We start from the raw sequence: 13,357 nt of genomic DNA, 5'->3' as shown, positions 1-13,357 counted from the left end.
AGAGCAAAATTTTTATAACATTTTATTTTTTTATTTTTTTCATATGTAAAGATATTTGTGTATTGCTGTACATCCTGTGTGTATTAAGCAATGTGTAATCGTTTGGACCCGCATAGGTGCACAACTTGAAACCAGATTTTGGTTAGTCAATGGCGCAGTTTACTTCAGTTACTTAAAAAAGCAACGTGCTGACAATGTGCCTTAACAAATCTCATTTTCAGACCAGCATGTTCATGAGTCCAAAATCTGAATAACATTCATATATATATATATAATATATGTATACTACAATAATAATATAATAATAATAATGATGATAATATGTTTATACTGTATACTGCAATATTATATTGTAATTAACTTACTTTTCAATTAATTTTTAACCATGTGTAGTTGTTTTGATAAATCATACACTTTCTTTAGTTGAAAAATTTAATTATTCTGCAAAGTATTAATTACTTTGTTTCTCTAAATTGATTCATACAGAACTGTAGACTTTATGCACAGTATTTAAAGCAAGTTTATTATAAGTAACTAATTAAATGATCTAAAACATTAAAAGTAATCCCTTACTTTATTATTTGTAACTAATTCCACCCAACACTGTATTAAACACAACTCTAAGAGGCTTGCACTCATCCCTGTTTCACTTTACTGGGAAATCTGGTATATCGTGTCTCTGAATGCAGTGTATCTTGTATTTGTGTTTGTCTTCCTCTTCACCATTCTTACTACTTTACTCATCAGATCTACTTCCCTGTTCATTCTTGATCTCATAATATTTGTTAATTGGCGTAATAATGCAAAAGACCGGCTGCCCATTGGTTGTCCTGCATCTCTGAGTTTAGGAATCCTCATGTGTTGTTCTACAGCATATTTCTGCAAATACCCAGACAGTGCTGTTGGGTTCGGCATCAGTCTCCTGCTGGGAAGGGTCATGGTCCCCAGACTCAAAACGGACCACTTGAAAACAATACTGTAGGAATTCACAGTACCTGTTTTGTAACATGTATTACACTATACATTATAGTATTTACAACACTTTGAAATTAATTCAACAGCATACTTGAGCATTAACATTTGGAAAGAGATAAGCTGTAATAAACACTGTAGTATACTTTAGTTTTAGTTTTATTGTAGTATAATATATAATTGGGTTATTTGGTAATTTGTTTATATAACTATAGTATTAATATTACCACAGCATGTAGTACCGTACAGTAACTGATTAAGTACTTAACTGTAGTAAGGATCAAGAACACTGTAGTATACTTACTATACTTTAGATTATTAGAAATGCTTTGTTTTGGTGCAACAATGCAAATGCATGATTCTTTATTTACACCTGGTACACTTTTAGTAACATCTTGGATGTTCATAAAATAATAAATGTGTGTTTGTGATTCCTTAGAAGAGCTATTTTGGGCTTCTGAAAGAGCCTTTCAATGATCAGTTCTTAAGAACCACTGTGTGCTTAGAGTGAAGAACATTTTAGTCAGCTTAAGACCCTTTTGTTCAATAAAAAGGGTACAATGGATGTTAACGGGTCTTCTTGGAACCATAGATGTCATCAAGGAACTTTCATCAGTGTAGAAATGTTGTGATTAATGAAGTTAATTGGATAAAAGTGCAACATGCAAAGTTTTAAATGCTTTTTTAAAGACATTTGGTGATTGAAAGCCACAGTAATGCAATAGTGCCCTTTTTAAACCTGGTATTGAGATGCTTTTCATCAGTCAGATTGCAAGTATTCAACACTGTTTACATCTGCAGTTGAAATGACTCTCATTTGTCCACTTTTTGACCCTTTTTCTGATGTGGGTGGGTCAATGAGTAGGGTTGTATGCACTGCATTGGCTATCTCTGATCTATCGATCTAATACTGAGTTTGTTCCACTTTTTTTAAAGTGGGAAAAACAATCTTGAATTTCAATGTACTTTTTGGTCAACATTTGTACATATCTAAATATACTAAATCAATTAAATACACTTCCTGAATACTAAAAATAGATCATTCGCTCCTAATACAGAATTCTATGGAGCGTTTGCAAGTTGTGCAGAATGCAGCTGCGAGGCTTTTAAACAACACCAGTAGGAGGTCACACATTACTCCTGTGCTTAAGGCTCTTCATTGGCTTCCTAATAGTTTTAGAGTAAATTTTAAGATTCTGGTAATTACATATAGAGCTCTGCATGGTCATATCCCTCTTTATATTCACAATCTTTTACATAGTCACTACTTTGGCTGGTCTCTGAGGTCTTCTGGCAAAGACCTTTCAGCCATTCCCAGAACACCAGTCTGAGAACTCTGGGATCAGTTAAACTTTTTAAAAAACATTTAAAGATGCATGTTTTTGTTTAAGCTTTTAATTACGAGTATGGTGAGCTAGTTTTTACATTGGATTTACTGTTCTTGGATTTTTAACTTGTTTTAAAGTTTTTTTTTTTATTGATATCTTTTCTTTTACCTGTTTTTTAGTTCTCTTTGTCTGTGAAAGGTGCTATATAAATAAACCTTTACTTACTTTACCTAATTGATACTGATTTGATACTAAATTTAACCTATTTTTAAAATATTTTTTTATGACGCAGATACTGTAGATCACAACACTTTGAAAGCGTAGCCCTGTATACTGAGATTGCAAACTATATAGCCAGAGCTATGTATGGCTGCATTTCATTTTTAAAATGAACACTATGAGGTGGTATGATGCCATTCCTTTTCACATTTACCAGCTGGCCGTTTACCTCAGTAAGGACAGCTTTCCCGCTGTTAACAGTTTGTCCCGTTAGCTCGCCATGTATGTCAGCGAACTTGAGACACAGAGAGAAGTTGACCACGATGACGGGGTTCGAGTATGGTGAAGAACGTTTCCAGAAAGTGGGTAAAATGTGAAAACGTGGTAAAAAAAATTAGGCTTTTCTTTTTCTGGATTGCTTATGAAAATTGTTGGTTGGGTTTAGGGAAGTGGGTGGGTGGGTCAATCAATACAATTGGTTGAGTTTAGGGAAGAAGGAGATCGGTCAGTCAGTCAGTCATTTTAATCATTCAAACAGTCAGTTGACAGCAGTCTCTGGTGGATTTACACGATAAAAGCTGGCACTTGCAAGAGAAATGTGAGATCTCAAAATGTATACACAGCAGCCTCTGGTGGATTCGCAAAAACAAAAGCTGCAAAAAAAAAAAAAAAAAAAAAAAACGTAGCTCCTGGGACGTATTTGCTCTCCAGAAATGTATATAGAGGTACGTTTTCTGAATGAGCCTGGGCTGGTAGATCATCCATCATCATCCAAACTTTAGGAGGCATTTTTGCTTTAAAAGCATAAAATTACAAACAGAACATTAATGATTTAACCTAGAAATAAAACATACACAAGGCTGTAGTTAAAAAAAAACACCAGTTCTAGGGGATGGTGTGAACGCTGCTGTTTGAAGAGAATTTAAGATTCATGCTTTTTTTTTTTGTCATGTGCACAGTTTGTAAGCAGAAGAAGCTATTTCATTTGTAGTTAAAAAAAAAAACATACTTATTATTGGAAAAAGAAAATGTGTAAATGGTATGCGAAAATTGAGCTTTTTTACAACTTTCTGCAATACAAAACTTTTTGTAAAGATTAAAAAGACTAAAAAGATTTTCAATGGTACAGTCTCAATCAGGGGTGTGTTTCCCAAACAATGACATAACTCATGATTGAACTATTAAGGTACGATGCATCTTTTGGGAGAAGAAGGACATAGTAACGAGTGTTTCCTAAAACTGTAGTTGCTTTATCGCTGATTCATTGTTTGAAGCACATTAGTTATACTGTAGTCGAGCAATTCCAGCGTTATGGATGTGACATTTTCGGTAAAATCTCAAAAAATACATTCACATAGAAATTATATGTTAACATTATATTGAAACTTGTGTTTATATTTTACAGAGCAACTGGCCACAGAGTTATAGGAGCAAAATAATTATCAATCTGTAAACATGTTTTATACTTTAAAAAAGGAAAATAAACATGCGTTATGAATGGGACAAAAAAAAGTCTGTGGGATTACAGTATAAAACATAATTTGTAGAAATTCTGTGAATTAAACTGCACAAGCCAAAAGAAACAATGCTAATCAAAAGGATAAGACTTAACTCACTAAAAAACAAAAATTGTTGGTTTGATTTTATTTAATATTTTTTACATTTATACAAAATCAAAAATTGTCATTATGGATGTGACATCTCTCCATTATGGATGTGACAGTTGTGAAATTGCCACTTGTGTGACTTGTGGAAAATTAAATAGAATAGATTGAAAACATGACAGATGCATTTTTGAGTATTTCTTAAGTACTGTAAAATACTTGCTTACACAAAAAACCCAAAAACGGTTTCTGTATTTTGGTAAAAGCTTCATTTTTTTCATGGCAAGGTTGTCATTTACACGAAATTGCTAAGTTATAATAATTTAGTTAAAATATAGCGTCCATAATGATGCTCTCGATGGGGTGAAGTAACAAGACCTTTAGAGAAAAAAACAACACTTTTTTTAAGCAAATTATATTTATTTACACACACAAACGCATGTAAAAAAAATCCAATATTAGTTTTGGTAAAAAACATGCACTCGTTTTCCATATTAATTGAAATGTATGTAAATGGCATATATAGGACCAGTGTTTTCTTTACAAATATTATTGAGAACATTCCATAGTCTATTCTAAAACATAAAATTACTTTACACTCTAATCCCATATATAAATCATATAAATCGTTAGACAAATGGTCGTAATTTACAGTAGGTCAGCTATTAAGAAAAGAAAAAAAATCCTACTTACTAATAATAATAATCATAATAATAATACATTCATTTATTTTTTTGTCGGCTTAGTCCCTTTATTAATCCGGGGTCGCCACAGCGGAATGAACCGACAACTTATCCAGCACTTTTTTTTTTTACGCAGCGGATGCCCTTCCAGTCGCAACCCATTTCTGGGAAACATCCACATTTATTCTCTCTCATACACTATGGACAATTTAGCCTACTCAATTCACCTGTACCGCATGTCTTTGGACTGTTAAGGAATAATTAATATTAATATTAATAATAATAATAATAATAAAATTGTTGTTGTTGTTGTTGTTGTTGTTATTAAGTAGGATATTGTTTATCTATTTTTTAAGTCTACTTTTACAATTTGACACAATTAAAACCACTGCAGAATTTTTCTAACCAACAGGCCCATGTCATATAGGCCTACAGTACAAATACATTTCTTAATAAATAATCTTCTAAAAATTAAAACCATTAACCTATGCTATATATTTTTGCTTTCACAAGCTTTGAACATATAACATAAATTCCTCTTTTAAAGAATAGGTCACCGCTGTGGTCATGAGCCATAGCTGTGTTTGAAATGACATCAATGTTTTCAAAGTGCACTGTGCGAAGGGAACACTATTGTCAATATGAAGATCACTAAGACTAAAGTTAAAGATTACACCTAAGATGACTTAATGTTTTTTTCCAAATTGAACAGTTGGAACATTTAGATGAATAGAGCTTAGGGGGGAGAACAGGGAATAGAACACAGCCACAAACTTTGCTTCTAACTACAGCTCTAGAGGTGTAGTTGTAACTTGGAAATGTAAAAGTTTGTCACAAAATTTGCGAATGTTCGTTGGATCGATTTATCTGGGAAACACCAAATCAATGTACTATGTTTTTTAAAGACAGAACACAGCACAGTACATATACACTACAGCAGCAGTTTCATTGAAAGTGTTTTCGACCACCCCTGGGTGTGGTTGAAAGTCACCAACCTCAAAACATTTTGCACCCCATTTACACCTGTACTTTGCATTGTCCACTTGCGATTACATCAACGAAAAGGGCCTAGGTGTTTGTACTTTGGCACAGAAAAGCTTTCACACCACAGTAACTTATTCATAGTTTCTAAAACTACTGACAGAACAAAAACCGAAAACCCTTAGTTATAGAATCTAAATTAGGCATTTCTGAATGTCTAAATCAGCACAGTATGTATAAATGTATATTCATTCATTTATTCATTCATTTTCATTAGTGTTTTTTTTATCAGGCATCACCACAGCGGAATGAACCGGCAACTATTCTGGCAAATGTTTTACTCAGCGGATGCCTTTCCAGTCCCAGCCCAGAACTGGGAAATAAAGCAGAAGCAATATAACTTACTGTAAAGCAATATACAATAATGAAAGCAATATACCTTAATTCATTCATTTTCTTTTCGGCTTAGTCCCTTTATTAACCCGGGGTGTCACATCGGAATAAACTGGCAACTTATCAAGCACATGTTTTACACACCGGATGCCCTCCCAGCTGCAACACATCTCTGGGAAACATTCATACACACTCATTCATACTCTTACACTATGGACAATTTAGCCTAGCCAATTCACCTGTACTGCAAGTCTTTGGACTGTGGGGGAAACCAGAGCACCCGAAGGAAACCCACGCGAACGCAAAGAGAACATGCAAACTTCACACAGAAACACCAAGTGACCCAGCCGAGGCTCGAACCAGTGACCTTCTTGCTGTGAGGCGACAGCTCTACCTACTGCGCCACCGCATCAATGAAAGCAATATACAATAATGTACATTAATTTGGCAAATTAATCACATGCAAAACACTTGTGCGGTATTTCAGAGTGTACAAGACATACATAAACAGAAAATTAATGTTAGCTGCCTTTACAGTCACATGTGTCATGTTTATTCTTTTTTAAGTCTTAATGATGTTTTGCACTCCGAGTTGTATATACTTGCTGGTCTCAGTAACACTCACCCCTATCAATCTCACTCTCATTTGGGTCATGACTCCAGTGTAACCCCTCCAGTTCTGTTTGTCCCACTCCTAACAAGGGCAGCAAAGCCAACAACTTCTAGCACCAGTTGCTAATGTGTCTCTTGAGACCAGTTGAGTCTTGGTTGCTTACACAGCTCTGACCAGCCTCGTTTACATAGGTAGTATTTCAAGGGTTGTTTTCCTCTAGATTTTTGTCTTTTCAGTCATATTTTACATCAGAATGTCATGTTAATGGAGTGTATTAGCGTGCAATCTTTTTGTAAAATCAGCTAGCAATTTTTTAGTTATCATTTCAAAGGATTTTTTTTTTCATTTTTTCCTCAATTATATATATTTATTTTTATTATTATTATTATTATTATTATTATTATTATTATTATTATTATTATTAATGTTGTTGTTATTATTACTTTCTTACCTTTAAATTTCACAGAATGAGACCAGATTTAAATGGTCTAAGCAAGCCTGAATCTCTAAACATGGATTTCCGACACTACAGGATTATCCTGTGCTACAGGATTAAAGCTGTAATCTGCCTCAACCCTGATCCCATTTGTAACTAAAGTTAAGATCAGAAGCAGACACTCAGAGAGCTAATAGATTAAACCTCTGCTCAACTTGATAAAGAGGGTTTTTTTTTTCAGAGTGAACCTGCTCTTCTTTCAACAAATCTTTGATTTTGCAACGTATAAAGCCAAGCTCTTTGGCTTTGAGATGCAGGATTAGCCTCAGACTCAAGGGAACTGCAGTGAAAATATGTCTGAAAGTGTTGAGTTTCAGTGTTCTGTTGGCGGTACTGAAGTTTGTATTCATTTTTTTACTTTGTGTATGTGTGTGTGTGTGTGTGTGTGCGCGCATGTGCGTGTGTGTGCTCGCATGTTTTAAAAGCTATTCTGTTTTCATTTTAAATGTAATTAAAGTTGTAGGTTGTGTTTAGAGAATGCTACTTTCAACTATAAACTGAAAACCTTCTGCCGGATACATTTACAGATCAGCAATCTTTTAGAGACCTGACACAAGTTTCAAATTTCATGTTTTTTTTATTATTATTATTTTTTAGAAGATGATAAAACAATCTTTTTTTGTGTAGTATTAGAATGCTAATTTGCAGATGAAGAAAAAATCTCATGTTCCTCATTTATTATGAAAGAGAAAGAATTATCCAACCTAGGCTCATTCTGAAAACATACCTATAAATACCTTTCTAGAGAGCGTCAAATACGTCCCAGGAACTATGTTTTTTTTTTTTTTTTTTTTTTTGCAGTTTTTGTTTCCACAAATCCACCAGAGGTCACTGTATACACTTTTTGAGATCTCAAATTTCTCTCACAAGTTCCATTCGCGCCAGCTGTTCTTACATAAATCCACCAGAGGCCGCTGTCAAATGACTGTTTGACTGACTGATCAACTGACCCACCCTCCCCCTTCCTAAACCCAACCTATAGTAATTACAAAAGCACAGATTGACCCGCCCAGCCACTTCCCTAAAGCCAAGCGACACATTTAAAAATAAGTATAGAAAAAGAAAAGCCCTCATCTGATTTTTTACCACGTTTTACCACATTTTACCACCATTATTTACTTGTTCATTTTATTTTTTGGCTTCTGTTTTTTTCTTACCCGCTTTCTGGAAGCGTTCTTTACCCGACCCAAACCCTGTCGATGTGGTCATCTCCTTTATGCTTCTTAAGTCCACCAACTACATAGTGAGCTAACTGGGCAAACTGGTAACAGTGGGAAAGCCGTCTTTATGGAGGTAAGCAGTCAACTTGTAGGCGTGAAAAGGAATGACGTCACACCGGCCAGTAGCATTCGTTTTAAAAATTAAATGCAGCCATACGTACTTCTGGCTACATAACTCACAATCTCCAGAAATGTATATAAGGCTACGTTTTCAGAATGAGCCTATGAAATTATCGTTATCATTCCTTGATTGATTGATTGATTGATTGATTGATTGATCCATTGATTGATTGATTGATTGATTGATCCATTGATTGATTGATTGATTGATCCATTCATTCATTCATTCATTTATTAGATATTCAAATTTTTCTTTTAATTCATAATTTTGTGTGGAAACCGTTCAAGTGTGTATTTTTTAGTACAGTTTGTTGCATACTTTACTGTTATTTGAATTAATATTTGTTAAACAGATTTCCCATTGCCAGCCTGCTGAAAGGGGTGGTTCTTTTTTCTCAAAAAGTCTACTTCTGCAGTTATTGTCCTCATTTTCTATTTAATTATGAGATTTAAATGCTACATTTTTGTGACATTAAGCACTATTTTTTAGTTAGATAAGCTTGTCGAGCAGTCATCATAACTGTACTTTTTGATCTACCAAAAGTATTTCCTAAAGATTTAAAATAAAGAAATATGAATAAATACTTATTTTTAAAATACAAATTTATTACATCATATTAGAAAAAAAAAAACAATTCTAATAAAGTTTTAAATTATCCTATTGTCATTTACTAGGCAAATAAACGCAAAACGTACCAAACTGGGGTGCGTTTCCAAAAACCATCGTTAGCCAACTAAGTTTGCAAGTTCCGTCGTTACAAACATAGTTCGTTGATTGGATGTTTTTCAATTCCAATGAAAATTCATACCTGTACATTTGCAATGAAACCTGTAGAGCTGTAGTTAGAAACATAGTTCCTGGCTGTTTTCTATTCCCAGTTATCATCCTATGCCCTATTCCTTTCAAACGTGCAAGATTTAAACTCAGAATGATTAAAAAAAAAACAATTAAAACCTTCTCTCTTACACTGTAAAAAAAAAAAACTAATTTTACAGAAAACATCCTTAAATTTTTTACTGTAATTTTTTGTCATTTCACATTATATTCAAAACTTAGTGAAATGACAACCAATCTCTCTAAATTAACCGTTTGACTTTCATTTTAGGTACTTCATTATTAAAGACAAATTACTGACATTTGTGTTTTTTATACAGGGAAATTACAGTATTATTTATAAAGTATTTTTTCTGTTATTTTAAGTCATATTCAAAAGTTCGTAAAAATCACAATCATTATCTGTAAATTAACGGCTTGACTGTTATTTTATGTACTATATAAGTAATGACAAATTACAGCAATTTGTCTGTTTTTTACAAAAAAATTGACATATTATTTACAGTGTTTTTTTCCTGTCTTAAGTACATTTAAAATTACGTAAAATTAAAGTAATAAATTGTAATTACTTGCTCTGTAAAAAAAAAAAATAAATCGGTAAAAAAAAGGTAAAATTAAGGTAAAATTAAGGTAACATTTCTTTGTTGAAAAAAAGTGCAAAAAGTAATAAATCTACAGATATTTTCATTAAAATGTTTACAGTTACTGTTATTTTACAGACTTTTCCTAGGTTATTACTATCAAATCCATTTAATAAAGTAACACACTAAGAGTGCTCACATAAACCTGTTCCGGATTCCGCTGATTGCACACACACAGTCGGAGGATCGTTATGAACTGATTACATGCACTTTAAAAGCAGCACAGATGCACGCACCAATTGCTTAGTCTTGTTGTACTGCTACTGTGAACATTATGATGCGTTTCTCTTCTTTTGCCTTGCTTTGTTTCTAATTGTTTACGTTGTTTGCTGCCGGGACTGACCATTTGCCTGTTATTTGACCATGACTCTGGATTCCCTGCAAAATGTTACATCTGTTTGCCCCTGTGTTGACTGTTGCTTGCCTTTGGATCTGCACTCATTTGTCAGCATCCCCTTCATGTTACAGTTCTATTTCATTTAAGATCTATAACTGAGTCATTCCATATAACTTAAACCTCTACATGTTTTACATAAACACTATTCAATAAAATGTAACAACTGTAATTTTAAAGTTGTGAGAATTTTAATCAGTTGTATGTCGTTTGTTGTTTTTTCCAAAAATTTTTGATCCAAAATAAAACTGTTAAATTACAGTACGATCATGAGCATGTCTTGGCATGTTATTAAAGGTGTTTAATTGTAATGATTTAGGAAAAATTCTTTTAAATAATATTGTTTTCTCTTGAACTTTTAGTGCAGTCACTTTATTGATGATGTTTGATCATAATAATCTAGGAGAAGTCTGTATAATAACAGTGTTTCTTTGTAAAACTCTTAGTGTATACTTTTATTGAACAGATTTGATCGTAATAATCTAGGAAAAGTCTGTAAAATAACAGTGTTTTTCTGTAAAAATTTTAATGAAAATATCTGTAGATTTATTATTTTTTGCACTTTATTTCAACAAAGACATTTTACCGTAATTTTATGGTTTTTGTTTGGCAGCCGGAGCTGCCAGTCATTTGACATTTTTTTATGATTTTTTTTTACAGAGTGGCACTTTAGTGGCTGTTACGTATACATACATTATAAATACTTTCCGGATGCACTGTAGGTGACCTATGGAAAGCAGAATCTGCATTATCACTAAAGCTCGGAAAAACAAAGATATATAGGTTACGTTAATGGCTTTTATTTATAATAGCTTAATCTATTTATAAAGAAATAATATGAACTGTATTGGGCCTATGATAGAACCTTTCTGCAGTGGTTTGAATGTGTCAAAGTTGTAAAAGTTAGACTACTTGACTACTTAAAAAGACTACTTAAAATTGTATATTTGTTATTTCATAATACCTATAAATTAAAACCATTACCGTGATGATTTATATATGACATGACAGTGTTAGCTTTTTGTAAGTGGTTTTATGTTTTAGAATAGACTATAGACGGGCGAAGCAGTGGCGCAGTAGGTAGTGCTGTCGCCTCACAGCAAGAAGGTCACTGGGTTGCTGGTTTGATCCTCGGCTCAGTTGGCGTTTCTGTGTGGAGTCTGCATGTTCTCCCTGCGTTCGCGTGGGTTTCCTCCGGGTGCTCCGGTTTCCCCCACAGTCCAAAGACATGCGGCACAGGTGAATTGAGTAGGCTAAATTGTCCATAGTGTGTGAATGTGTGTGTGGAGGTTTCCCAGAGATAAGTTGCGACTGGAAGGTCATCCGCTGTGTAAAAACGTGCTGGATAAGTTGGCGGTTCATTCCGCTGTGGCGACCCCGGATTAATAAAGGGACTAAGCCAACAAGAAAATGAATGAATGAATAGACTATGAACTATTCTCAATAATATTTGTAATGGAAACATGGGCCTTATATGTCTTGTTGACATATATTTAATTAATATGAAAAGTGAGTGCATGTTTTTACGAAAACTAATATTGGATTTTTTTTTTATATGTGTGCGTGTAAAACAATATAATGTGCACAAAAAAGTCATGGGGTTTTTCTCCAAACAACTAGTCACTACACTTTGTTTAGAGCATTATTGTGGGTGTTTTACATTATAACTAACGTAGTTTAAACGATGGGTCTACGACAAAGAAATTAGAGTTTTGGGAAACACTTGCCACTACATTGTTTTTTCCCAAACGATGCATAGTACTATGATAGTTCAGCCACGAGTTATGTCGTTGTTTGGGAAACACACCCCTGGCTAGCACACTCAACTTTCCTCAGAATCTGGGCATTTTAATAAGAAATAAAATATTATTATTAAAACATAATAATAATGTAGAGCATCATAATTTTTCTAGACTCTTTTGTTCAAAGGTATATTTGAAAAATCATGGATAACAAAATTAGCCAAATTATTATTTAAAGTCATTTGAAAATGGTCCGATTTCTGTGCTTTACACCTTTTTATTGGTCATTTTTTGTTTCAAGAATACGGTCCAAGATTTAGAATAAAAGTCACTTGTAAATAGTTTTCTCTATTTAAATACAATACAGTAGGTCAGCAGTGAAAGATTTCATATCAGATTTTGTTTTCTTGCATAGCTGGATGTTTGACTCATGAAAAATTTTGGTCAAAACTGATTTTCTCAAGTCACACTGAAGGGACATCCACGGTCTCCAAATGTACGCTTTTTCACAGGGTTATTTTCACAAATTATAGTGGCGTAGCAGTATAAATAGGACAAATAAGCTCGTGTATAGGACAAATACTGGACTTTTGTCAGTGAGGAGTGGGTCTTCAAGCTATGGGCATGGGCAGTTATGTATTAAGTTAGTATGAATAAAAATTATAAATCTTGGCTAAACAACACAACTTATGTTTATTTTCAAACTATTTTTACTTTTTGGGGTGGATAAAAGTTTTAGGTTAACTACAGTGACCCTGCAGTGATCGAGATTTTACCGATTCCACTCCAGAAGCCTGCTGTGATGTTTCTACAAGGCTGACACAGTCTCTTCTCATGTTGCCCTTCTCTCAGAGTGCTGAATGTGTGCTATTGTTTAGAGACACACTCCTGCCCCCAGGCAGCCCACCCAACACACCCCCTACCCCCAGCCCTGCCTAATGCAGGACCACACTGTCCCGCTTCTCATTCAGCCCACATAGGCCAAACACTGCAGGACAAACTCAGCTGCTGCTTTCATTCCACATCATACTCATCCTCCTCCACAGAGGAGATGCAGGCTCTTCCCAAAGCCAGAGCCCAAGTTGGTGGCATTATGGGGTCGGCAGTAGGTGAATT

The 13,357-nt window shown here is 34.0% G+C and overlaps 1 protein-coding gene across 2 annotated transcripts in view; it reads left to right on the top strand.

Annotated features, from left to right (window-relative positions):
* The window catches only part of chn2 (chimerin 2), a 174,997-nt gene that overhangs the window by 107,050 nt on the left and 54,590 nt on the right, over nucleotides 1-13,357 (top strand). The gene's annotated exons all lie outside the window — the stretch shown is intronic.

Source organism: Danio rerio, chromosome 16, assembly GCF_049306965.1.
Source record: "Danio rerio strain Tuebingen ecotype United States chromosome 16, GRCz12tu, whole genome shotgun sequence".
Taxonomy (NCBI): Eukaryota; Metazoa; Chordata; class Actinopteri; order Cypriniformes; family Danionidae; genus Danio; species Danio rerio.
The sequence above is the reverse complement of the archived record's forward strand: the minus strand, read 5'-3'. Positions and strand labels throughout refer to the sequence as shown.